Here is a 27471-nt window from a genome sequence, read left to right as displayed (position 1 = left end):
AAGCTTACCTGTCCTATGTCCATGATACATTGATTTGTAATTTTGCTGACTCCACCGCAAACCATGGAGTGGCATTCATGGGTTTCTGTGCAGTTCGGCTCGGTAAACACTCACATTCAAACCAAGACCTCCCAGGACTGCTTAGAGGTGGGAACCTGGGATGCTATTACAAACCAGTTTAGGAGCTTTTTACCCAACTTGTGTTAGTTTAGCCTTGTCCTTAGCAGAAGAAAAGTGCTAGATGTCACTTCAAAAACAGGAATTTCCCTCAGCCCTGTATATGTTAAAGGCTGCTTCTGCTCATCACAACTAAACTGCTTGATATCTCCATCACTTTCCATCTGTACGTGGACTGAAAGTTAACTCTTGAGTGGGATTGATTCTGTCCTTCCACATCAAGCTCGACACCATGTGGACAGCGTGGAGTTCCCTGGGCTCTCCCTGGCTCAGCCATGCCGTTTGGAACTAACTCCCCAGGTGTCACCTGCAACTGTGGAGCATGTCCCAGGTTCCTGAGCCTTGACTTCCCATTTGTAAAGTGATGCCAACTCAATACTTACCTTGTGTGTGCTTCCAAGCATATGCATGTTCTCTCATTTAATTGAGGGGAGGAGGGCATGAATTAGACTCCTTGTCCAGTACCCGGAAAGCATGACTGAAATGAGGCAGGTGCCAGACACTGCAGAGTGGTGGGGAGCGTGGTGAATTGGAGAGCAGGTGCCAGGAAGAGGGACAGCAGTATCTAGGAACAACGAGGCTGTCTCTCCAACACCAATCCTGCCCTCACCCCACTAGGTAACAGTTAGGCACCTGGGGTGGGACCCCACCCCCACCCCAGCCACACACTGTGCCCTTGGCTGGTAGAAACTAATCAGAAGAATCCTGTACACCTTGCTGTTTCAGTATTTCAACCGTTTCAGGTCATCCAGGTTTACGCCAACCCACAGATGGTACTCCCAAAGCCACAGGAATTGGTTCAAAGCGGCCCAGTCAGTCGAAAGCTCAGGGGTCTTTGCTGGAAAATCTGAGACACATGAAGGCTGTTTCCCTCTCAGTTCTACAGAATGCAATAATGTCTAGAACCATAACCACTATTTTGCCCCCAGAAGGGAAGCCAGCCTTAAGAGGAAGCTAATATCTTAGAAAAAAGAATGGAGAAGCAGAAAGAAACAGGGTCATTGATGACTCTATTAGGCTCTAAATCTAACCAACCTTGCCTTCTGATCTCCCTCTGGCTTTTCAGGTATTTGGCTTGGGTTTTCCTTTACTTCTATTATAACAAGATTCTTACCCAATTCAGCTCTATCCGGTATTTACCAGGTGAGAATGCAGGCCCACACTTTTCAGATTTTCCTTTTTTTCCCTAAGAAAATCTGGATATTTGGTGTTTTATTATTTTATTATACTTTATTATACCATTTTATTATTAAAGTACCATTTGGGCCAAATAAAACATCTCTTTGAGCTCCTAGTTCCTATCTCCTGGTGCCCTAAGGCTCTGACTTTATTAATATTTTCTAGTTCTATGACTACTACAAATCCTTGTGAGATGCTCGGGTATTTTCCTTCCAACAGTCATAACCTGGCTTTGTATCATCGACTCTCTCTTAAAATCTTAGCATTATCTGGGATGCTGAGGAAGCAGCCACCACCTCCTGACATTGAGCTAGTGACTGTCTCAAGGACTTTGAAGGCTTGCAAGGTTCAGGCAGGATGGCAAATTAGAAAAAAAAAAAAAAAAAGTAAGGGTAACATACCTACCTTCTCATTGCTGTCTTCTTCATCACCACCTCCAGCGGACCAGAGAGAAATCACCTCCTCCCAAATACCCAAGATTAGTGGTCTTTTGGCAGCAGGGACCAATTTCGTGGGAGACAATTTTTCCACCAACCAGGGTCAGGGGATGGTTTCAGGATGATTCGAGTGCATTGCATTTATTGTGCACTTTACTTCTATTATTATTATTCCATCAGCTCCACCGCAGATAATCAGGCATCAGATCCTGCAGGTTGGGGACCCCTCCCTAAAAGGACCGTCGCATCTCCTGGCTCTATCCTGGGCTCTGCTTCTTCCACTGAGTCATAAACCATTACAATGGAGAGGTCCTCTGCTGATCCTTTGCTCAAGACTCCTCACTTTACAGATGGTCCCAGACAGGGGAAAGAGTTCCTAATTTAGTAAAGGTGCCAAGCGTAAAATCCACAGCTTCTGATACTCACTCGGTTTTATGTTATTTACATTGCAATAGATGGTGATTCTTTATTTTCTCTCAAACCAAATCATCCAAGCCTAAGAAGATATCTTTAACCAGGACTGGTTTAAGTTTGGACTCATGTGACACACAGTCATGGATTGTTCTGGAGTCAAATAGTCCTGAGTTTGAATCCAAGATCTAGCATTTAAACCTACATCATTTGGGGCAATTTATTTAAGCTCCCTGGGCCTGAATTTCCCCCACATGTAAGGAAGAATGAAGTCGTACCTCCCTTGGTTGTTATGACATTTAAAGAAATCAATCATGTAAAGCATTCCACACAATATCTAGCAAATAAGTGGGCATTTAAAAAATATGTATTTGTTTGTCTATATCAAGTCTTAGTTGTGCCATGCAGGGTCTTTGGGTGCAGCATGTGAGCTCCTAGTTGCAGCACATGGGGTCTAAATCTAGTTCCTTGACCAGGGATTGAACCCGGGCCCCCTGCACTGGGAGCATGGAGTCTTAGCTACTGTTCCACCAGGGACGTCCCAATAAGTGGACATTTAACAACTTCCCTGGTGTCTCAGGGACAGACAGTAAAGAATCTGCCTGTAATGCTGGAGACACAGGTTCGATCCCCGGAGGAGGGAATGGCTAACAACTCCAGTATTCTTCCCTGGAGGAGTCCATGAATAAAGGAGCCTGGTGGGCTACACTCCATGGAGTCGTAAAGAATCAGACATGACTGAGCGATTAACACTTTCCCTCCTTTTTGTTTTTGTAAAGCTTAAAATTCTAGAGAGGAAGCATGGCTCCTATGTCTCACCTGCTGGATTTCATTTAGTCGTCTGCAAACCAGAGACTCCCTGAGCATCACTACGTGCCCCGGGCTCTCTGGGCACCGCAGGCGCGGTGGTGAATGAGTCAGACACGGCCCCTGCTCTGCTAGAGTGTCTAATCCAGCAGGAAAGACACTTTCTTCTTATTGAAGTGTAGCTGATTTACCGTGTTGTGTTAGTTGCAGATGTACAGCACAGTGATTCAGTTGTGTGTGTATGTTTGTGTTTGTGTGTGTTTTCTTTTTCAGATTCTTTTCCGTTATAGGTTATTACAAAATACTGAATAGAGTTCCCTGTGCTATACCAACCTTGTTGGTTATTTATTTTATCTATAGTAGTGTGTGTATGTTAACCCCAACCTCCTAGTTTATCCCTCACCCCTTCCCCTTTTGGAGGAGGAAATGGCGACCCTCTCCAGTATTCTTGCCTGGAGAATTCCATGGACAGAGGAGCCTGGTGGGCCACAGTCCATGGGGTCACAAAGAGCTGGACGCGACTGAGCACCACCACCACCCTTCCCCTTTGATAACCGTAAGTTTGTTTGCTATGACTGTGGGTCCATTTCTGTTTTGTGAAGAAGTTTATCTGCATCTTTTTTTTCAGATCGTACACATAAGCGATATCATAGAATATCTGTCTTTCTCTGGGAAGACACTCATTTAAAGAAGAGTGTAGAAAACATGCATCAGAGTTCCTGACTCTCTCTGGAGCCACAGTCCCTGTTAGGGAAACAGTATTCAGTGTGGCTAAAGTGAAAGGTTTGGGGATCTGACTGCCTGGGATTGAGTGCTGGCGCTGCCTTCTGCCCAGGTATCGCCTTAGCCAAGTTCCGTCACCTCTCTGTGCTTTGGCCCCCTTACCCCTAAAATGAGAGTGAGACTCGTTCCTACCTCGTAGGATTGTTGTGATGGTTCAAGCGTCTACCACAGTGCCAGGCCCAGGCAGATCATTCGATAAATGTGCCCTGTTGTTAGTACCTGGAAGGATGGGCTTCTCACTAAGGCCAGACATCTTCATTTTTGCTGGGAGGCCACAGCTGGGGTCATTCACGTCTGAGCTGAATGGAGGAGAAGCAGCTCCAGGCCAACTCCCAGGCGCAGGGCCGCTGAGGCCTGGGGGCTGCAGGAGAGCTAAACAGCCATGTCCTCCAGACTCCAGCTCTCTCTGCCCACATCATTAGGACAGGTTCCTGGTTCCCACACCTCAGGTTCATTCCGGAGGGATCACCTACTCTGCACAGTCAAGGGTGGGGCTTCTGGTTTGCATTGTTAAAGCAAACCTAATTGTTTACTTCCTTTCCCACTTACTGACACTTTATCCCACAAAGTTGCAAACAATGTAGAATAGTGACCTGTCCAGGGTGGTTTTCACCTGTGGGGGTACTTTCTTACCTGGGTTTGGCCTCCAGTCATATGAACTAACTCAGAGCCTTTCAGTGTCAGAGCCGGGAAGCTATTCTTTTTTTTTTTTTTTTTTAATTGGAGGCTAATTACTTTACAGTGCTATTGGTAAAAGAGACTGTAGCTTCTGCAAGATGTAGGTCAGTTCCTTCATTTATGGATGAGGTAAAGTGAGGTCTGGGCTTCCCAGGTGACTCAGTGGTCAAGGATCCACCCGCCAGTGCAGAAGATGCAGGAGATTCGGCTTCAGTCCCTGAGTTGAGAAGATCCGCTGGAGGAGGAAATGGCAACCCACTCCAGTATTCTTGCCTGGGAAATCCCATGAACGGAGGAACCTGGTGGGCTACAGTCCATGGGGTCGCAGAGTCGAACACAACTTAGCAGCTATGCACACACGCAGCCTGAAGTACAAGGTCAGACGTGACCTGTGTGAGGTCACAGGCTAGCTGGTGCAAGAGGCAGATTAGAACTCAGGCCTCCAGATCCCCAGACAAGTGCTATTTCGACTCTGCCATCTGGCTGGTGAGGCTTGGTGCCCATGTGCGTGGTGTGGCTTCCTCCAGAGTGTGTGTTGTCCCAGAGCACATCACCAGCCCTGCTGTTCTGCTGTGCGGAAATAAGCCAGATGTTCATGGGCTGGTTTCTGTTGCTTCTTGAGCAAATTGAGAGCAGATTCAGCAGGAGTCACATACCCAAACCTGACATCTCAGCCACACCTGGAGACATTCCCGCAGGATTTATTGGAAGGGGTAAAAGGGCAGGAAAGAAGCTTCCATCACTTCACAGAACAAAATTTAAACAGACTCATCATCATTAGCGGTTTCTTCCTTGCTGGTGTCCTGCCTTGCTTCTCTTTGGTCTCATCTCCCTCCTTCACCTTGACATACAGCCTCTGTAACCCTGGCTCCTACCCTGTGCCCTTCAGCAGGGGCCCAAAGCTTAGTGTCCTTCCTGGGCCCCACAAAGGTTGGGGAGTTGGTCTAGTGGTGATTTTTCCCAAGCTTGTCCCTTACACGCCCCAGCTCATCTGGCCCCATGGTCAGTCTACCAGTACAGTCTACAGGGTACAGTTAGGCCACAGGTTCTGAGCTCAAGTTCAAATGCATCTCTCATCTCTCAGGGCCTAGAACAGCTTGACACCCAGAGGGGCTGAATAAACTCCTTCAACCCGAAGTAGTAAACACGCTTGAGGCGGGGGAGGGGGGTGGGGGGGGATGTGTGTGGAGGAAGCAGTTCAGTCCTGACCGTTAGTATTCGTGACTTAGAGACAGCTACCACCCAGACTCCCTCTGGAGGAAGACTCCAGGGAGCAGTGCTGTCTAACCTGTAAAAACAGAAAAATAATTTTCTTTTCAGAAATGCCACACTGCCCAATTGATTTGCTAATGGGTTCTGGCAGCCTTTGTATTAGTCTGAGAAGCCGTTCAGACCACCACTGACAATGTCAAACTTATAAATTGCTCTTGTTAAAACCTGCACATCAAAAGTAAATAGGAAACGCCTGGTGAGCTGGACCCCCCGTGGGGGAGGCCAGGAGTGCCACTGATGTCTGGAGAAACGTGGCCTGGGAACAGGGTTTCCTCCAGAACCCCTAGAGACATTCTGAAGTCCCTGGAGACAGAGATGGGGGGTCGGGGCAGGGACCGGGAGGACCTCAGGGGATCTGACAAATGCTTGTAATTTTTTTTTTTAAGTTATTGTCATTAGAAATCCAGAGTATTTGATTCACTTGGAAATCAGAAGACCTAGCCACAGTGGTACACATTCTTTTACGGCAATACTTAGAAGAGCTGTCCCTGTAAGCAAGCCCTGACTCTCCATTTTAGCAAATAATGGCTTTCTCTGTGACTACTTTGCTCTTCTGTCTGACCTACCTGGGCCCTGCTAGTGAGTGGGTTTTGAAATCCCTGAGTTCTTAGACTTAGGAGACAGAGGACCTTGGTTCCAAATGACCTTGGAAAGGTCATATCCTATCTGCAAACCTTGCTTTTTTCAATGCAGAATGGAGGTGACATACCCTTGTTGTTGTTGTTTAGTTGCTCAGCCATGTCCAACCCTTTGTGACCCCATAGACTGGAGCCTGCCAGGCTCCTCTGTCCATGGGATTCTCCAGGCAAGAATACTAGAGTGGGTTGCCATTCCCTTCTCCAGGGGATCTTCTCAACCCAGGGATCGAACCCAAGTCTCTTACTTTGGCAGGAGGAACCACAGCACACCAGGCCTCCCTGTCCATCACCAACTCCCAGAGTCCACCCAAACCCATGCCTATTGAGATGGTGATGCCATCCAAACATCTCATCCTCTATCATCCCCTTCTCCCCCTGCCCTCAATCTTTCCCAGCATCGGGGTCTTTTCAAATGAGTCAGCTCTTCGCATCAGGTGGCCAAAGTATTGGACTTTCAGCTTCAGCATCAGCCCTTCCAATGAACACCCAGGACTGATCTCCTTTAGGATGGACTGGCTGGATCTCCTTGCAGTCCAAGGACTCTCAGGAGTCTCCTCCAACAGCCAACATTTATGGAGAGCCTTACGTGCCAGATTTGGGTCTCTTACTTCATGTCCATTGTCTGTCCTGCTTTTAGTCCAGCGAAGTAATGGGGCTTTCCTGCCCAGTTTATGGACGAGCAGTTAGAGCCTGGGGGTCAAATATTGTGCCCGAGGTGAACTCCTTTGGAGAAGCAGTGGCCAAAGTCTTCTCCTACCCTCCCCAAATCCCTCCTTCCTTTGTTTGCTCATGGAGAATCAAACCATTTTCAGTGAATTGTTGGACTCTGGAATGACACCTGTTTCCCTGGAGCAGAAATTATACCTTTGATGTCAAATTTTCTCAGCTCCCAGCTCCACAGGAAAAACCTATTTGGGCCCCGTTACGGCTGCATTGTAGAAGCCGTCAACACAGGTGCTTAAAGAGAGCATTTCTTTGGTTCTCAGCTGGCAACAGCAGGGAAAATATTTTTGAAGGGCAAATAAATATTTATGCAGGATGGCTCTTTGTGCACAGTGGATGTTTGATTCTGTTGCCCCAGTTCCCCAAGCTGAAAGCCAATTAGGGGGCCCAGAAGAGAGTGTGGGAGTGAATGAACTTGCAGTGCCTACATCCCTTGTGTGGGGTGATGCTGAGCATCTACTCTGGGCAGGCACTGGGCCCAAAGTCAGTGATAACAGGTTATGCTTGCATGTACCTGGAGACCTGCTTAGAGGTTTGCACTAAGTATCTCATTTAACTACTGCAACCCTTCATTTTACAGATGAAAATAGGCTGAGTTTGTGTCTGATTCTGACCAGGTGTGCATAGACATGGGCCAAGAAAAAAGATAATATACTCACTTCTTTTTCCCCCTTTTCCACACTGAACTGTAGGCTCCTTGAGGAGTAGCTGGGGAAATAATAGTTGCTGAGATGCCACTGGGCCCTTCCTAAGGGGCAGCCCCTCAGCTAAGCACTTGCCGTTTCTTTGAATCCTCACCATGACCCTCATGACCTGGCTATAAATTGTCCCTCAGAAATGCAAGCTGCATGAATGAATGAAAGCTGTGCCAGTCTGCTCACGGTCATGGCAGTGGGAGGAGAAGCATCCTTTTGGTTTCTGCCTAAATCTCCGTGCAGATGTCAGAGCAGAGAAATCCTCCAACTGAATCAGGTTCTAAGGAAAGAAATAGTGTTTTCTGTGGGATCTGCATCCCCATTCACTTTGCTCCATCTCACTTTTTGCTTTTAATTTTTAAAACGTGCTTATTTTGGGCTGGGCAGGGTCTTTGTTGCTGCTTGAGACTTTCTCTGGTTGTGGCGAGCGGGGGCTACTCTCCAGCTGTGGGGCATGGACTTCTCATCACAGTGGTTTCTCTTGCTGCAGAGCCCTGGCCTAGAGCACACAGGCTCAGTAGTTGGTGGTGGTGCATGGAAAAAATACTAATGATCGTGTGTGTGTGTGTTAGTCACTCCGTCATGTCTGACTCTTTGTGACCCAATGGACTGACTGTAGCCCATCAGGCTCCTCTGTTCATGGAATTCTCCAGGCAAGAATACTGGAGTGGGTTGCCATTTCCTTCTCCAGGGATATTCCTGAACCAGGGATCAAACCCAAATTTCCTGCTTGGCAGGCAGATTCTTTACCACTGTGCCACATGGGAAGCCCTTACTCTAAGTTATCTATAGGATAAACCTCTAGGACTGGAATGGCCAGGCAAAGAGTGTGAGCATTTTCTCTTGGGTAGGTATTGCCGGGGGTCCTAGGGAGGATGTTTTGATTTCTGTTTTAAGAAGGGTGTTGATGTGTCTCCAGAATATTTATTTACTTATACTTATGGCTACTCTGGGTCTTTGTTGCTGCTCGCAGGGCAGGCTTTCTCTAGCCACAGTGAATGGGGGCTGCTCCTCATCGCGGCGCGTGGGTTTCCCGTGGCGGCAACTGCTCTTGCTGTGGAGCATGTGCTCTAGGACTTAGTAGTCGTGGCACTGAGTAGCTCCCCCACGCTGCCCTGCAGCACGTGGAATCTTCCCAGACCAGGGATCAAGCAAGCGGCCCCTGCATTGGCAGGCAGATTCTTAACCACGGGACCACCTGAGAAGTCCCACTTTATTTTTTCTCATCGTTCTTTTTCTCGTCTTTCCTTTTTTCTTGTAGTATTTCCTTTGTCCTTTTGGTCTCATTTTTTCCTTCCTCCCTGTCCTCCCTCCCTTGCTTCTCTTTTTCCTCCCCTTTCTCTCTCTCTTCTTCCTCCTCGTCTCCCTCCTGCTCCCCACACTGTTGGCCCTCAGGCCTTGGAGATTGTAGGAGAAACGTTTGTGGGAAGTTCTGAGGGTGACGGAGCCCGGGCGGGGGAGGAAGGCAGCCACGTGGGGGAGTAATGCCAGGTGTGACGCTGGTGTCCACAGTCAGCCTGAAATGTGCACTGAGCTCCAGTAATAAAGCTCACACCACTGGAGGGCTGGGGCAGCCAGACTAGCAGGAAGCGAGGCCTTGCCTCTTAACCAGAGGTGATCAGAATCTGCTCTTTGCATATATTATGCCTCCAACATCCCTTTTTTGCTTTTTCAGAAAGGTGATCCATCTTCCCCCAAGTTTATTAGAGGCGGTTTTCCAACACCACTGATAAAATATTACAGGCAATCCCATGATTCATGGCCTCATTTATAACCCATAGCACTTGGGAACTTTGGGGGACTATTTCTCATTAAATCTATTTCCCAGCACTTTGGAGCTCCTTCTGACTACTCCGAGAAACACCAGGAAATTCAAGACAGGTTTGAGCAGTGGGGCAAGGTGGGTCTCCTGTTGTTGAGCTGGGAACAGGGCAGTGGGGAGCAGTGACGGGGGACCCTGCGTCCAGGCGTGTCAGGGCTCTGCCGCGCTTTCCCTGTCTGGAAGAGCCCTGTACGCCTACAAACTTAAGTCGGGGGTCTCTTTGTTCTTGGCTCTGCATCTCTTTGGTAGAGGTCTCTCTTCATGAGATGGTTTTGTAGGGGCAGACAGAGTGACACATGAGGCCAGACTAGGGGTCAGACCGCTGGTCAGCAGGACCCGCTCATCACAGAACACTTCTCTCCGGAGTGAGCCAAGGGCTTATTGCTTGGACTTATCCATCTAAAGATGCGACTCCTCCCTAATACCTCAAATGACATTTTTCTTAATAAGCATTGTTCTCAGCTGGGAATCACCTCTTCCTGTAACCAGTGTTGACATTAAGTCACCCTGCCTTAAATATTAATACTATGCCAAGTATGTGTACACCTTTCACAAGATCTTTTGCACTTTGACCTTTACAGAGTGGAGCTATTCTCTAGCCAAAGCTTGGCAGTAAGAAGACCTTGGCTCCCCTCTCCCACACCAATAGCTGCCCTCCCCAGGGGCTGGTTTTCCTCCTGGTGACTTCCATCTTTCCAGACAAGAGGACAGAACCTGACTTCTCATAGTGCCCCTCGCTGCCACCCATGATTTAGATGTACCCTATTCTAACCCTCTGGGATGCAATAGAGCTCATTGAAATTAGAAAAAATAATAATAAAAAGGCATGGTGTTTTTGCATTTGTATATTGAATTATGAGGAGTAAAAATCAACTTATGGAATCAACTCTGTGTGCTAAGCAGTGAGAGGCAAATACATCACTTTAATATGGGGTGATTTCACCTGTCATTCTGGTCAGTGTGTGCCCCAGTGAGCCTAAGATGGAAAACACGAATCCACTCCTCTCCCCAACCCCACAACCTTGTACAGTAGTTTTGGGACAGGTAGTTTTTTTTATAAAATAGGTCCTTCTCTTTTTTTTTATATTGCATACCAGAGGATGACAAACTCTGGCCTGGAGAATTGACCCAAGGGCCAAGTCTGGCCCACTGTCTGTTTTTGTTAATAAAGTTTTATCGCAACACAGCCATGTTTATTTATTTGTGTGACTCTGGCTGCTTTCTTAACTACAACAGGAGAATCAGACAGTTGTGACAGAGTTTGTATGATCCACAAAGCCTGAAGTATTGACCACCTGGCCCTTTAAGAAAAAGTTTTCCTGCCCTGCTTTGTATATTAACATGTACATATTCCTATACAGAGCTGTATACACAGAGCTATCCAATGCAGTGTTTTATGGGTGATTTAAGGAATTGTCAAGGGCAATTTTAAATAGCTGTGAATTTGCCTTACACACTGACTTATGTACCTAACTTTAACAAAGATTCTCCTCCACTTCATCACTTTGCTTTTGAATTTTTTTTATCCAGTGTGGTCAGCTATATTTTGCCTCATGTATATACAGTCATGGCACATGATTTTGGAGGATTCTCAAAAGGAGTGTTCTCCAGATAATGTGCTGCTGTAATAAGCGATGTGTTCCAGGGACTGCAGTTTCACGGAGCTGCATGTGGGTGACACGCGACAGATACGAGCCTTGTCCATCGACGCTGTTGCTTTGTATTTCCCACCGTGGGGCTCCTCTTGCAGTATCTGTGGAGGTGCCGAGCAGCTCCTGTGACGCCTGGACTGCCTGAGGCCTCTGCTCTGTGGAGGGAAGCATTGCTGACCCAAACCCAGTCAGGTTTGTTCCAGTTTAAAGGCACGGACTGCAGAGCCTCAAGTCCGGGCAAGTAGGGAGAACCTCAGAGGTCAGCTTGTCTAGGGGCTTCCAGTCCGGATCATCAGAGTCCCCAGGCACATTTATGAGAAATACACGTGCTCCTCTGCTGCCCCACGAAGTTCTGATCCCAGAGATATGGGATGTAAGTCATCTGAGGAACAGTCGGGGGCTGCGGGTCTGGTCCACACCCCTCCCTCGAGACTCAGGAAGATGGAAGTGACACTGGCCAGCGGACCACTGGTTAGGACCAGACTCCATGGGCCCTGATGATCCACCTTTGCCAAGTTTCCATACCTAGGTTAGCAGAGCCCTGAGATCCTCACACAATGCCTTTGAGGAGAGAAGGACAACCAGGGCGTGGTCCAAGTAGTCAAGCTCTGGCCCTGTCCGTGCTCAGCCAGACTCGTTCCTTTTGTATGTCTTCTGTGTCAGGCTCAGGTTAGATTTTGTCTCTAGAACAAGAACAGGCAAGAAAAACATATCTTCTAATGGAAAGAGGAAATTCTCATCACCGCGTCTTACAGCAAATCAATCCACTGAACCTTTTCTGCCAGAGTCTTCTTTTCTCAAAGCTCTCCAGAGAGGGGGAATCCACCACCTAAACCTGCAAAGGGTCACCCAGTCCTTACGATCAGGGCTCTCAGGAACTGAGAGAAAGCTGCTACCATAGCCCCGCGTCCTTCCACTGTCTGCACGGGTCTGGCTCGGAACTCTATTTGCGTCTAAAGCCTGCCTGCTCCAGGATGTCCTGGTGGCTCCGTCAGTAAAGAGTCCATCTGCCAGTGCAGGAGACCTGGGTGGGGAAGATGCCCTGGAGGAGGAACTGGCTACACACTCCAGTACTCTTGCCTGGAGAGTCCCATGGACAGAGGAGCCTGGCGGGCTACAGTCCGTGGGGTTGCACAGAGTCGGGCACGACTGAGTGACTAAACCACAACCTGCTCCAAACTGAGCTCCTCCCCTCTCTGATTCTCCCCTCAGCAGCCCCAGCGCCTCGTGTGGTCATAACTGTGAGTCTCGTGGTGGTCAAGCACTTGTGCCCGACACTGGGTAAGGCCCTGGACAAGGCGGGTGTGCTGCTCAGGTGGACCATCTGGCTGGTGGAGAAGAGAAAGGGAGGCAGGCGGCTGAGCGGGCCCTCACCGCCCTCCCACGAGCAGCAGTTTCCAGTCTTCTTCCCCTCCTGCCTTCCTCCCAGGATGATGCAAATCTACCTTCCAGGCTCCTTCTCTGTTGCCCAGACCTGAGGACTTCATCCTGCTCCTACCCCTGGGTACGGGGCAGATACTTTAAGAAGGATTTCACCAAACCTGACCGAGTACAAGAGGAACTTCTTCCCGGTGGTCACACTAATAGTGCTGCGGCTTCACTCGGCCTGGACGGGTGGGGACCCTCCTCCTTCCCAGGGCAGGGGTGCAGCGCACAAAGGACCAGGGCTGAGCGTCTCAGTCTGGGTTCCTTGTTTTGCTACCTCTTTGGGCCTCAGTCTTGGGCAGCATCTCTGCCCTGCCACCTCCTGGCCAAAGCGGGTAGTGAGCAGGAGCCTGGGAGAGAAGTCCCAAAGCCCAGCTGCAGGTGGCCGCTCTCCCTGTAGCGTCCTGAGTGCGCTGCAGAGAGGACACCCATGGGCCGTGGGCTGTGATGGACAGACACCAGCCCAAATGCTCCTCAGAACGTGGCCCCAGTAGAGGCAAGGCTCTGTGTTCTCTCGTTGCATTTCTCTTTCAACTCTTCTGTTTATATTGCCCCTGGTGTCTGTTTAGATGGTTAAATGCTTGCGTGTTTATCTCTCCCTCTCCCCCTCTCTCTCTCTCGGGGTGTGTATATGTGTGTGCTGTGTGTGTGTGTGTGCTGTGTATACAGGCACGCATGTGTGTTGTGTTTAGGGTCTCTCTCTATGTGTGCTGTTTCTTGCTTCCAAGAAGTGCAGATCTTTATAGTGCAGATCAAGCCACATTGAATATGAATGATACAATGATAGAGACATCATAGTCGTCATAAGACACCCAGCACATTTGCCTTTCACTTGTGAACGTGTTTCTCTTAGAGGAAAGGACTGAGCTCATTCTCTGTCATCAGATGGTGCCGATAAAAGACTTCATGAATGGAGGTGTGTTTGAGAGGTGGGGGGAGCTGCTACGTGTCCAACTAAGTCAAGTCAAAGACCCCTTCCCTGAACTCTGGAGCTACTTCACTGCTCAAAGGCTGGAGATGAGGTGGAGTGAGAGGGTGGGGGAGGCAGGTAGTCTGTGTAGAAGGACCCCGGGGCAAGCCGCAGGGGTGTGCTGACCCCCAGACCCCCAGACTCCCAGCCTCTGATGAGTCAAGGTCTGTGTGCTTGTCAGTCAGCCCAAAATCTACAGGAAAAGCTGGGGCCAGGTGGTGCTTGCCATCACCCAGCCTCTCCCCTGGATGTCACTGTTGTGCTATGTGAACAACGCTGGGGAGCACTTCCAGGACCATGAGGAACACTCCTGGAAGCAGCCGCTCCTTGGGGGGGAGGCCCAGTAGGAAAAGGGAGGAGCAGACCTATGAGCAGGCGTTTGGGAAGGGGGGCGCTCAGAGTCCCAGCTAGCCTCGCTGCCCCGCCATAGCGCCTGCGGTGACACCAAGGCCCTCTCGTCCTGCCAGGTCTGAGGCAGCCTCTCTAGTGCAGAGAGGCTGGGGCAGCTGAGAGAACTGAGCCCAGCCGAGCCCCCGCCCATCTTCCTCGAGGCTCTCAGGCCCCGGGGCAGAGCTCGCCAAGTCAGAAGCCAAGGGAGAGGCTTCCAGGCCAGTGTGTGCACTGGTCACACCCAAACTCCAGCCTCCCTTAGAGGGAGTATTTGGCCCAACTGTCTCACGTCCCCAAGCCTCTGGTTCACCCCCTGCCTTGAATGGGACTCCTCCCAGCTCTCTAAGAATTAAATGGGCGTAGTGTACATAAAACTTAATACATATAGTGCAGCTGTTATTATAACAAGAAGTTTAGAATATGCAAAGAATCTCCCAAGGCCTTAGCCTGGGAGGAAAATCTTGTCTCCAATCCAATCGTGAAAGTAAATACGAGTGCAGGGATTAGAGGGGCTTCCCTGGTGGCTCAGCAAGTAGAGAATCTGCCTGCCGTTGCAGGAGACGTGCATTCGATCCCTGGGTCAGGGAGATCCCCTGGAGAAGGAAATGGCAACCCACTCCAGTCTTCTTGCCTGAAGCATCCCCATGGACAGAGGAGCCTGGCAGGCTACAGTCCATGGGGTCACAAGAGTCAGACATGACTGAGTGACTAACACACACACACGCACGATCATTAGTGTTTTTTCCATGCACTACCACCAACTACTGAGCCTGTGTGCTCTAGGGCCGGGGCTCTGCAGCAAGAGAAACCACTGTGATGAGAAGTCCATGCCCCACAGCTGGAGAGTAGCCCCCGCTCGCCACAACCAGAGAAAGTCTCAAGCAGCAACAAAGACCCTGCCCAGCCCAAAATAAGCACGTTTTAAAAATTAAAAGCAAAAAGTGAGATGGAGCAAAGTGAATGGGGATGCAGATCCCACAGAAAGCACTATTTCTTTCCTTAGAACCTGATTCAGTTGGAGGATTTCTTTGCTCTGACATCTGCACGGAGATTTAGGCAGAACCCAAAAGGATGCTTCTCTTCCCACTGCCGTGACCGTGAGCAGACTGGCACAGTTTTCATTCATTCATGCAGCTTGCATTTCTGAGGGACAGTTTATAGCCAGGTCATGAGGGTCATGGTGAGGATTCAAAGAAACGGCAAGTGCTTAGCAGAGGGGCTGCCCCTTAGGAAGGGCCCAGTGGCATCTCAGCAACTATTATTTCCCCAGCTACTCCTCAAGGAGCCTACAGTTTAGTGTGGAAAAGGGGGAAAAAGAAGTGAGTATATTATCTTTTTTCTTGGATAATATTGTGCACACAATACACACAGCAAAGATTAGAACAAATTCAAGAATGATCTGGCCCAGGCCTAACAGAACCAATGCCCTCTTTTTTTCTTTACTTGGTTTGGTTTTTTAAGTCACTGGCTGCTTTTTTACCAAAACACATACCAAACATGTGTTTTGATACACATGTTGGGAGGAAGCACCCAAGTTAAGCTCTAAAGCAGTCAGGGGATTTTTTTTCCTATCTCAGTGTTGATAGATTTGAAGTAACTGAAAGTAGACCCAGAACATGTGAAAAGGAAAGCATACAGACTGGACTCCACGGAGGGTCTCCAGCCCTAACAGAGAGGAGAGGCATGGACCCTCAGAGGATGGCCAGTTTCTAGCCTTTCTCCTGCCCTAATGGTGGCTGCCAGTCAGGAAGCCTTTGATCTCCTTTTGGTCTCCTTCTCTAGAATGAGATTGCATAATTGTGAGTTATTAAGATGACTCCCCGATACCAGTCAATTTGGTGTGACTCTGGATCGTGTAGCTATCTTCACCACAGTCTCATTCCCTTTTCAGGAGTTGCCAGTTTTACCAGGTTCCCGTTCACTTTGCACAAATTAAACACCAGTGTTACAAATCTGCCGAGCTGGAAAGAAGTACCACGTGTGGGCAGCGGGGGGTGGGGGAGGGGTGGTGGTGGGTAGGGTGGGGGGGCGTGTTGTGGGGAGCTCTTCTTCCCTCCAGCATCACAGATCTTTCCCAGTTAGGGGTCTGATGCTCATCTCTACTTCATCAGCATCCTTTAGATGACTTTAGTTAGAGACCCTTTGAAATATTGAAATGAGCTTATTACAGTTAAGCCGACACTCTCAGCTCAGGGCAAGTTAGGGATACACATAAGAGGCCCATTTGATGTTGAAGAATCATCAAGACCCCCTTCAAAATGGCTTGGGGAAGACCAGAATTGCTCATGACTTTGACCCACAGACATTCAAGGAACAAAACTGGAACGTTACCCTTTTAGAGTGATTGTGCATCACTATGGCGTCATCATTCCATAATCACAACTCAGCCCGTACTTCCTCTTTCAGAGTGTTCTGGGACCGGTGCCGCAAAGAGGCTCTGTGTCTTTGTATCTCGGGGCACTGGGGAGAACACAGGTGAGCGTGGTGCGCTTTGGCAGGGGAAAGGTAAATCAGGTAAATGGGAAAATGAGGAGGGACACAGTGCCCAAGCAGCTGCAAAATTGTTCAAAACCATTTTCTCAACTGGGTTAATTGTTCTTCCCCGTGGTGCAGAGACACCTACGCCTTTTGAAATCTTCGTTTCTTTATTGCAAGGAGCAGCCTATTAAGAGAGACAGATTGTCTACCCAGAGCAGCTGACTCTCCACTGCTTTCTCCCCATTTCCTCCTGCAAAAACCCTGGCCCTCCAGGACAGAGCTCGTCTGACGGTCTCCCCCCTCAGCATGAGCTTTATTGCTGGGAACGGTTGTCAGTGCTCGGAGGAGGGTTTGGGCAGACTCAAACCAGCTCTGCTTGAAGAGTAGGAATAATTACAAAATCTCAGGCCATTATCCAATTACGTTGACATGTGGCCATTCTAGGGAGTTCTAACTGGATTAGGTTCATTATAAAAAGATTAGTCCAAGGATGGGGACTGTGCATAACAAAGTGAACCTTCAGAATGTGCGCTGCTGGGCCACCAAGGACTTTGGGGGTAAAACTGAGTGAATGGCTTTGTTTATTGAATTACTGCTTAGGGATTCGCCAAGGAGTTTTGTTCGGATAAAGTTGGTGGCTTAAAGCCACTGTTAACAATTTCCTGTTTGTTTTCCTTTTTTCAACACTGTTCTTCAGTGCCATTGTAGTCATTGTCAAAGCACTAATCCAAGATGTTTGTCACTAATGTTCTGCATGAGCATGGGGGTGAGATTATTGATCAGAGTGGGTCTGAGATGCCCAGAGCTCATATATTATTCATCAGTTCTGCGTACATGTGTACATTTAAAGAGTGTGTGCCCATATAATACCTTGCATTTGCATAATGTTTCATAGCTTTACAGAACACTTCCACATTCCTCATTTAACCCACACGGCAGTACTTTGGGATAAATTGGTGTTATTATAATGATTTTTCAGGTAATGAAACTGAGACTCAGAGAAGTTAATCTATGGTCACTCAGTTAGATGGTCCTAGAACTGAGGTTACCACTCACAGTTGCTATTCCTAGTCTAGCATTCTACAAACACGTGTGAACTCAGTTTATGTATGTATTTTAAACACACAGTATGTATATGTTCAGCTCATGGCAGCTGAATATTTGAATTAACCCAGTTGGTTTTTCTTTTCTTCCTCTATGTGCTATGAGATGTAGATGTCAGTTTTGAACAACTGATTTAGTCGCTAAATACTTTCTTCTTCTTTCCAAGCTCTGAAAGATTTTGCACATGGAACACAAGATGGAACTATTCTTTGGGTGTTACCCCAAACCTTTCTTCTGGCATATTCACTAGAATCTGTCCTCCTTTAAGAATCACTTCATTTTCCTAGAGTAAATGCCCAAGTTCCTTCTGAAGATCCTGGGTCTAGAGACATGGATATTAGAATCAGTGAAAAGATGTAAATTACCAGTCTCTTATAATTTCACTTAATGACAGTTTTTTTGGGCCCCAAACTCCTCTGGTAAACTGGTAAGAATTAAAGCTCTAAGTAGGTAAATCTGAGCTCCTGATGTCTGTCAGGGTCAGCAGTGGCTCCTCTTCCCCTTCTTAAACCCATTGCACACATTGCTAACAGACCATCACCACTTCTCTACTTAGTCTGGGTTAGGACTTCCAACACATCTCAACACTGACCACCAGCCAGCCACCACTGAGAGTCAAGAATTGACTAGCATGATGACATCTCTCTAGCCTTCTGATCATAGACTCTGGTGACCCTACAAAACTCCAGAGGCCTTTCAGAGGCCCAGCAAGATGAACCAGTCTGATAACATCTTATGGCTTCAATTGGTGATCAAGAATTCAAGACACCCACAGAAGGTCAGGGGGAATGTGGAATGATCAAAAAACTTTAGATTTAGGAAATTAATATATTCAGAGGACAATTACAGTAAAGATTAAGGCAGAAGTCTACTTTCCAGGAAAGCAAGGTGTGTGCATAAGTAGAAATCTAGATTGCTGCAGACCAATGAGTCTATATACCCTTACTTCCACAAAAGAAATACACATAGATACAATATGCTCTACAAATGTTCACCCCCTATTTCACATCTAGTGTACAGACCAAAGTTTTAAAACAATAAACAAACCAAACAAATATAGACTGTTGAAGTATAGTCAGGATTCTCATTTGTAAGCAATCGAACCCATATTTAAAATGACTTTTGAAAGAAAGAAAAGGAAATTTCTTGGCTTATAAACTAAAAATTCAAGGGCTTTAGGCAAGACTGGATCTAGTAGTTCAGTAATGTCATTGTAACTTTTTCCTACAAGGTAGATCCCAGTAGTTCCACATTTATCACTTTAGCATGGAGTTTGGCAGAAAAAAAAAAAAAAAAGAATTTTTTTCTCCCAAGAGTTCCTATAAAAGTTCAAAAACTTATTCCGATTGGGTCTATCTTGGTCATGTGCCCATCCTTGAACCAATAACTGCTGCTGGGGGATGAACTTATTTGGATTGGCCAGTCTGGTCATGTGGTCTCCCTAGAACCAGCCCTTCCCCCTCTTCCCCCTCTACACACCAACTGCTTACTCTGAAAAATGATACAGATATTCTGGATTGGAGGGAAAATTGACCACCTCTCAAATAACTGCTGGCTCTATATACCAGACCCAGTGCTAGATGCTGAAAGAAGACATTATAAACAGGTCAAAAACTTAACAACTTGCAGACTCTTTCTAAATAAATAACCCTATTAGACTCTGACAAACATCACAAGTTAAATATTTTTATTCCTTCCATTGTATAGATGAGGAAAGTTACGTTTCAGAGGAGCTCTGTAACCCACTTGAGTAGACCTGGCACTTGACCTTCAATTTAGCCAACTCCAAATTCTATGCCCTTTTATGATCCCTGTGTTGGGACAGGAAAGAATATTCATGTGAAAAATTGAACCTCTTTACTCATTTACTTGAAAGAGGCAAGTCAGAGAGTGGATTTCCATTTCTCCCTTAGGAGTAAGCCTTCAAAGTTGCAGTAAGGAGCACTGTGTCCCCTGTTGGGCATCAGTACGTAGGTACAATGTAGAAACAGTACCTGCTATAGTTTACTGAGTACTTACTATGTGCCGAGCAACCGTGTGAACACTTTACAAAGAATACCCCATTGGGGAGAATGGATTCATGCTATGTATGGTTGGATCCCCTTGCTGTCACCTGAAACTGTCACAACATTGTTAACTGGGTATATGCCAATATAAAATAAAAAGGTTTTTAAAAATAAAGAAAAAAGAATACCCCACTTGATGTTAGAAATAACCCTATGTAGCAGGACTTCTCGCTCCTGATAGACAGTTGAGGAATCAAGTCTCAGAAGGATGAAGTCACCTAAGTAGGAGCCAGAGGTTGAACCCAGCTCTCCCCTTGCCTGCTGTTCTTCCTACAGAGAGATGAGTGTGCCTGATGTCTTCAGTTTCAGTCACTGATTGGTTAGAATTCATTAGAAAACTGGATAGAGATGGGGAATGAGAAAAGCATCCATCTCTAACTTTGTGGGGGTCCTGAAAAAGTGGAAGAAAAGTTAGATTGTAGACAAATTCCTGGTGATTCAAAAGGCTTCCAGTCAAAATAATGAGGAACAAACAAGCAGGCAAAGTACAGGCTAAAACAAGAATATCATCTTTCAAAGATTTCCAAAATTTAAAATTCACTAGCTTTTAATTGTCCAAGCCCTGTGGGCTAGTTGCTCTCGTGGGCGAGTCTTGTGTTTCACTTGCTGCTGTCACTCATTTGGGAGTGACAGCCGTCCTTGGGGGGGGCCCCGAGTGGTTCCGTGTGGAGACACAGGCAGACCAGCCGGAGCATCGCTGAAACACAGCGCCCAGTCCTGCTCCCAGCCCTGTCTTTTGCCAAGTCTGCTGCAAACTCGCATTTTCACATCATTTATACTTTTCAAGGTACATGTCTCATGACAACACTTGGCAGCTTTCAATTTATTAGGCTTATTAGCAAATAAAACTGTCCTGAAAAGCCCAGATTTGATAGCTGGAAGATTCATTTCAGGATTGATTTAATGCAACCTGCCTAGTAGTTTCTTTCCCATCTCCAGGTTGGGACTAAATCACCCTTGTATTGTTCATACCCTTAATAGGATGGTTGGTGTTTGCAAAATAGGCCAGGCTGTAAAAGAATCTGAAGACTCTAGTTGCTTCCATTTTTTTTTTTTTAAACAGAGATGATAAAAATACTTTATAACTTTATATGTCTAGGAGATTCTGGGTTTTTTTCTTTTTTTCCTCTTCTTTGCTATCAGTTATGTCGTTTGAATTTAAATAGTGGTAAATACATCAAGGATGTGGTTCTTCTTAACCGCTGATTTGTGGCAGTGGGAAATCACCTACGTTCTCAGGAGTCACCACTCTGCATGAAAGACTGGTGACATCTGGCATTCAATATGACAAACCTGTGGAAGCACCATCCAGAAGCATTCCATCATTTAAGTGTTCTTTTTCTTTTAAGCCCTGAGCAGCCATCATGCTTTTTCAAGATGAAGACTTGAACAGAACAAACCTGTTATTACCAAACCAGCCCGTGGCACTCACCGAGAGCTATTAGCCTTTGTTAGCATTTATTACCTGCATCTCACTTGACACTTGTCCTTTATTGCCTGACAGTCTAATTTAGCTTTTGTCTCATCCTCCCCCACTATACTTCCATCTCCTAAGAATACAGCTCCAGAGTTAATCCAATTTAGTTTTAAATCCCATCTCATGGTTACTACTTGGGTAGTAACCATGGCTATTTAACTTAACCCCTAATTTTGATTTTCTCTTTTGCAAAATAGGGATTAAAAAATAGGATAATACAGTTAAATTAAGTAATATTTAAAGCATCTTTAATAGAGTGCCAAGCACAAGGAACATGTTTCATAAATGGCAGGTGATATTACTATGGCTAATAATAGTAATAGTGCTAATGGCAGAGAACGTGGTCTTAAATGTTCCTCTTGATTTTGTACACCAAAGTGCCTGGCATAAGTGCAAATACTGGTCTGCCCCATTTTATTGCACCTCAGAGATACTGCATCTTTTACAAATTGGAGGTTTATGGTAACCCTGAATTGAGCAAGTCTGTTGGCACCACTTCCAACAGCATTTGCTCACTCCATGTCTCCTCGTCACATTTTGGTTAATTCTTGAGATGTTTCAAACCCTTCACCAGCAAAAAAGTCGTGATACCCTAAGGACTCAGATGAGGGTTATCGGTTTTCAGTAGTGAAGTATTTTTAATTAAGATATGTACATTGTTGCTTTAGACATAATGCAATTATGTACCTAGTAGACTGTAGTGTGGCCTTCCCCAGTGGCTCAGCTGTAAGGAATCCGCCTGAAGTGCAAGAACCGCAGGAGACACGGGTTCGATCCCTGGGTCGGGAAGATCCCCTGGGCGAGGGCATGGCATCCCACTCCAGGATTTTTGCCTGGAGAGTCCCATGGACAGAGGAGTCTGGCGGGCTACAGTCTTTGCGGTCGCAAAGAGTTGGACACGACTGAAGTGACTTAAAATGTACGCACGCGTACAGCAGTATAGTTTAAACATAACTTTTATGTGCTCTGGGAAACCAAAAACTTTGTGTGACTTGTTTTATTGCAATATTCACTTGATTGCAGAGGTCTGGAACTGAACCCACAATTTCTCTGAGGTATGCCTGTAATGTGCATCCATGAAAACTCTTGATTATAGAACATTTATTTTAAAAGATCAATTTCACTGCGTTTAGAAATTATATATCTCCTAGAGCAAAATAGTGACCAATAGAGATGCTTGAGACAACTTGCTTTACAGAAGAAAAGTGCTTAAATCTGTCCAATTGTGCTTTGTGTGTGTTTTTTTTTTTTAATATTTACTTTATTTATTTGGCTGTCTCAGGTGTCAGTTTTGGCATGTGGGCTCTTTAGTTGCAGCGCGGAGGGTCTAGTTCCCTAACCAGGGATTGAAACCAGGCCCCCTGCACTGGACGCATAGAGTCTTAGCCGCTAGGCCACAAGGGAAGTCCCTGTCTGATGTGCTTTGAACGGCTTGGTTTTTCCATGATTTGTTCTCTATTAGTTCTGCAGCAATAAATTGTTTCACCAAGGCTTTCTTCATAGAATAAACTCAGATCATCTTAAGCCCTAGTTAGAAAAAATTCCAAATTTCTGAAGTGCAAGAATCCACAGGTTTTCCTGTATTCCTGGGATGCTCACCAGGCAGCAGTTCTGACTGAAATTCCTAAACCAGATACACATCAGTGCTTTTCCCTGTTATCTGTTTCAATGAGCAATTTGGGGACCAGAAGATGGTAGCTTCCCATGGTGAAATGTCCCCAGGCCCAGCATGACACTGACGACCCCTCTAGCCACCCCCACCTGCAACCAGCTGAGGCTTGTGGCCCAGGTGCCTCTACCCAGCCTGCTGCTGACTTATCTCCCTTGGGTCCCTTGCCTCCCTCCCCACCAGGTTCCCCCTTCCCGTGTATCTGCAGGGTTTTTCACACCCAGTGAAGAAGGACATTTTTTTCATGCCATTGTCCCACAGTGGATCTGGAGGCATAGCACATCTTCCATTTTGAACAAGTCTCTTTGTCTTCCACATTGGGGTAGACTGTTGTCTGCTCCAGTTATTATATAGAGAAAGGAACAGAGCAGAATAAAGACAGGAGATTAAAAATCAAATCATAGTGTCCAAATGCCCTGAAAAAGGTTCTTGTGAATTACAGCACTCAGATATCGAGGTCTGTGGCAAAACACAAAAATCTTAGCTGAGCAGCCGTACAGGCCTGCCGCCGTGCCCTCGTCACTTCAGAGGGCCTGGGCACCGTGCTGAGCACTTCAGACGCATCTCTCACCACTGCCTGTTAAATGCCCCTTTCTCTCACACACACTAATGTCTTATATTAGAATCCGACGTTCTCTATAAAAGTTAGGTGCTACAATCCATCCTACTGACAGTTAAATGCCAACAAAAATTTCCGATGCTTTTCTGCCTAGTGTTAACCTCATGTGCTCTAATCGTGGACAGAACCACAGCAAATTGTGTGAATGAGAAAATTTATCCTTCCTCCAGGTAGTTTACTCCAGCACGTCAGAAAATTGCTGTAATATTTTGGTTTATTAGAACAAGGGCTTTATTGCCATACTCTGAGGAGGAAAATGTGATAAATACACAGATCTACAGTGTCTCTGATGTGACTGGAATCCCCTAGGATTATGTCCACATGGTATACTTGCATTCTAGAAGTCAGAATTGCCATCTAAATTATTTCTGATCAGGCAGTTGATGGAAAACTGATGGTTTGCTTTTGGAAAAATACTCATGATCGTAACTGCTATCATTTGTTAGAATCTTTGATGTATTTGCCATTGTGTTGGACATCAAAGCTGATTATTTTTTAAAATGTATTATGTTGGAGTGTAGTTGATAACAGTGTTGTGTTAATTTCTGCTGTGCAGTTGTTCACATATGTGTATTATTTTTCATATTCTTTTCCATTATGGTTTCTTACAGGATACTGTATACAGTTCCCTGTGCGATATAGTAGGACCTTGTTCATCTGTTCTATGTGTAATAGTTTGCATCTGTTAACCCCAGTCCTTCCCTCCCCCTCCCCCTCGACAACCACAAGTCTGTTCTCTGTGTCTGTCAGTCAGATTCTGTTTTGTAGGTGTGTTCCATCTGTGTCACATTTTAGATTCCACATAGAAGCGGTATCATATGATATTTGATATCGTATGATATTTGTCTTTCTCTGACTTACTTGGCTTGTATGATAATCTCTAGGTCCATCTGTGTTGCTGCAAATGACATCATCTCAGTCTTTTATGGCTGAGTAGTATCCGTGTGTGTGTGTATGTGTCACATCTTTATCCATTCATCTGTGAATGGACACTTAGGTTGTTCCCATGTCCTGGTTATTGTGAATAGTGCTGCTATGAACATAGGGCTGCATGTATATTTTTGAATTATAGTTTTAACCAGATATATTCCCAGTGGACATCAGTGTTTATTCTAGTCCTTTTTTAAAAGAAGAGCTATTGGTATTTCTATTATTCAAAAAAGAAAACATGGGGTGCCTGACTCAAGCAAGGTCATATAGCTAGTGAGTTGTCCTGGGATCCTCACCCTTGTTTAGGATATTCCTCCCCAATCCAGTCACCTCTGGTGTCCCAGGCTCAAGGAATGCCAGAGCCTACCATCCAACTGCACAGCGTGATGGCATCCTGGATACCGCCTCCCCTTGCCCCAACCCCATATCTCGTCGGTCTAGTTGCTTACATCTCTACAATGGATAATTGATCCCCTCCGTCTTTTCCTACTGCCACTACCAAGGCCAAGCTGCCACATCCTTTTGCCTGGACTGCTGCTTCCTAAATATCTCCTCTTGCATTCTTGTCCCTGTCTAGTTCATCCTCCATGGAATTGGCATCTCTCTTCCAAACTGTGCCTCTGATCCCCTCACTCTCCGTCTTTAAGCACTGTAATGGTTTCCTCCATTCTCCTAGGGTAAATGAAAGCCCTCCCACATGGCCTCCAAGGCCCAGCATCATCGCCACACTCACCCCAGCCCCGGCCCTTCAGGCACACCAGCCTGCTTCCTGTCCCTCCAGTGTGTGGACTCCGTCCTATGCCGTAGCGCCATAGGATCTTCTTCCCTGACTCCACCTGGTTGAGTCCTGCTCATTCTTCAAACCCCAGCTTGAATGTCCCTTCCTCCAGGAAGCCTTCTGTGACTCTGCCTTTGCTCCCATATACACCTCTGTGTGTAATAAACTCACTTCTGCAGCACTAAGCTCAGTTATCATTAAAGAGCTACCTGTACAGGTGTTTCACCCCCAGGTGCCTTCACCAAGCTGGAAGCTCCAAGAGAGCAGGACCACAGTGAAATCTTCACCGCTGTAGCCCCAGTTCCTATGATGGGACAAGAACCTAGTTGGTGCTCAATAAACGTGTGCTGATTGACGAAGTGACAATGATTTCAAAGCCTACTCCCTTCACTAAGCACCACGCTGGATCCATTGAGAATCTGAGCCTTGGAGCCAGCCATTATAGGTAGTTGTGGGGCTAGGAAAGCTATTTCTTTGACATTCCAGTATAAACTAAACTGCTCATAAAGTTAATTTCTTCTGTCCTGGGGAATATTGATTCTCTCTGGGTGGATGCTATGGCATGGGAAGTCTTTGCAATGACCACTTGTTTTGAGTGGAAAGCTGTGGTCCAGAAGGGGCCTTTGAATAAGCTGCCCCATCTTTGGTGTTGGCCTGATGGCTGTTGATTTCCCATCTATAAGTAATGGAATTGAGTATCTTGGTGCCAGGGGATCGCTTATATTAGACTCTCCTTTTTCCAGTTTACTAATTTCCCATCCATGTAGTCCTCCCTAGGCTAAGCATCCCTAATTGTGTAGGGGAAACTAATTGTAACTATGGGATTCCAGAGCCTTTATTTGCTAGGCCAGATTCATTTCATTTGTTTGAAATTTGCTTTCAGTCTGATGTGTTTTTTTAGCTGCCAGACAAATACAAATAGATTTGCTTTTTTAATGTTTGCCATCTTGGAAAGAATATTCTTTAAACAAAAATCAGACACAAATACAAAGGATGCTTCTCAAAGAAACCACACCACAGGGTCTGTGAGGGCTGTGATGGGATTTCTCTGACTTTCTCCAGGGCCCCAGGAGCTCAGAACAGAATGTCATGATTTGTGCTGAAGCTCTCTTTCCTTACTCTTCATCATAACCCAATATCCCTGTGTACTTATGAAAACACCATGAAAGCTGAAACACATTCAGACTTCCTTTCAGCCAGGGGTTAGAGGCATGGGTAGACCCTCCAGGTTTTTCCATTTTAAAAGATCATTTCATCAGTATGACCCTGAGACAAAAGAATTGTTAGTCAACAAATACATCTTCAGGTGCTGCGGGAGAATTAAAACCAAGAGTGAACAAAGGAGCCAAAGCAAGAGTGGAGACTGCAGTCCTGTCTTTGGGGAAGGGCTCTCTCATTGTGGGGATAAGAAAGGATACAGAGCTAAGCAGGATCAGTTCAGTTCAGTTCAGTCGCTCAGCCATGTCCGACTCTTTGCGACCCCATGAATCGCAACACGCCAGGCCTCCCTGTCCATCACCAACTCCCACAGTTTACTCAAACTCATGTCCATAGAGTCAGTGATGCCATCCAACCATCTCATCCTCTGTCGTCCCCTTCTCCTCCTGCCCCCAATCCCTCCCAGCATCAGGGTCTTTTCCAACGAGTCAGCTCTTCACATGAGGTGGCCAAAGTATGGAGTTTCAGCTTCAGCATTAGTCCTTCCAATGAACACCCAGGACTGATCTCCTTCAGGATGGACTGGTTGGATCTCCTTGCAGTCCAAGGGACTCTCAAGAGTCTTCTCCAACACCACAATTCAAAAGCATCAATTTTTCGGTGCTCAGCTTTCTTCACAGTTCAACTCTCACATCCATACATGACCACTGGAAAAACCATAGCCTTGACCAGATGGACCTTTGTTGGCAAAGTAATGTCTCTGCTTTTTAGTATGCTATCTAGGTTGGTCATAACTTTCCTTCCAAGGGGGTAAGCGTCTTTTAATTTCATGGCTGCAATCACCATCTGCAGTGATTTTAGAGCCCAAAAAATAAAGTCTGACACTGTTTCCACTGTCTCCCCATCTATTTCCCATGAGGTGATGGGACCAGATGCCATGATCTTAGTTTTCTGAATGCTGAGCTTTAAGCCAACTTTTTCACTCTCTCTTTCACTTTCATCAAGAGGCTTTTTAGTTCCTCTTCACTTTCTGCCATAAGGGTGGTGTCATCTGCATATCTGAGGTTATTGATATTTCTCCCGACAATCTTGATTCCAGCTAGTGCTTCTTCCAGCCCAGCATTTCTCATGAT

General features: G+C 46.3%; 1 protein-coding gene across 2 annotated transcripts in view; it reads left to right on the top strand.

Annotated features, from left to right (window-relative positions):
* The window catches only part of SLIT3 (slit guidance ligand 3), a 717262-nt gene that overhangs the window by 385328 nt on the left and 304463 nt on the right, over nt 1–27471 (top strand). The window lies entirely within an intron of this gene.

The sequence above is a fragment of the Cervus canadensis genome, chromosome 16 (assembly GCF_019320065.1).
Source record: "Cervus canadensis isolate Bull #8, Minnesota chromosome 16, ASM1932006v1, whole genome shotgun sequence".
Classification (NCBI taxonomy): domain Eukaryota; kingdom Metazoa; phylum Chordata; class Mammalia; order Artiodactyla; family Cervidae; genus Cervus; species Cervus canadensis.
This window is presented reverse-complemented; position numbering and strand designations above follow the sequence as displayed.